We start from the raw sequence: 898 nt of genomic DNA on the forward strand, positions 1-898 counted from the left end.
GAGGTTTTAAACTTTAAAAAAAGATCTCCATTTCATTATTAAAATAGTTTCATACAGAAAAATTCATTTTTAATACAATTTACACTAAGATACACATGCGAATCTAATCCCTATATATCTGATTACTACTAGTCACAGTCGGTTACTTTCTGAATAACTACTCCTTGGCATCTGAGCATGAATATAAAGTCATCAGGTAGATTTCAGTGGTAATGTTTTTCACATCTACTAATTATTAAGGAGCAAATTTTTATGCTTTGAAGAAATATTTTTATCAATTTTAAAATTTTTAATAACTACATGGGTAGAAGCTTTTCACTACAGCTTTAACATATTCAGTAACACACTGCAGAGCAAGAGTACATCTCTTTCACAAGTGGCTGCAAGTTTCTAGGTTCACAGCTGAATTAATACAGTTATACAATTCTGAGCTCAGTATAAGCCCTGTAAGACATAAAATTGAATGCGTTTTTAACCTTTAAAAAGATCTCCATTTCACTTTAGAATATACTGTTTCTTATAGAAAGACTCATTGTTTTTGCTACTATTACTGAGATGTTGGTGCATGCATCTCTAATCTGTATGTATCTGATTATTACTAGTCATAATCGGTTGCACTCAGATCCTTGGCACCTGTGTATGTCTATAAAGTCGCCAGGTAGATTTCAATGGTAATGTTTATCACCTCTACTAATTAACATGCCATAAATTTTTATACTTCCTCTTCAAATATGATCCATTTTTTAAAATTTGTTGATTTTGTGTGTGTGTGTGTGTGTGTGTGTGTGTGTATGTCACACAGAACATCCCAAACCACCTTATCCAACTGTACACCCGTGTGCTTGACCAGTTTTATGTCTTCATTTGGGAAATGTTGATTTGGGTTCTTGCACATTAT

This window comes from Nannospalax galili, unplaced genomic scaffold (genome assembly GCF_000622305.1).
Source record: "Nannospalax galili isolate Female #2095 unplaced genomic scaffold, S.galili_v1.0 scaffold278, whole genome shotgun sequence".
Lineage (NCBI taxonomy): Eukaryota > Metazoa > Chordata > Mammalia > Rodentia > Spalacidae > Nannospalax > Nannospalax galili.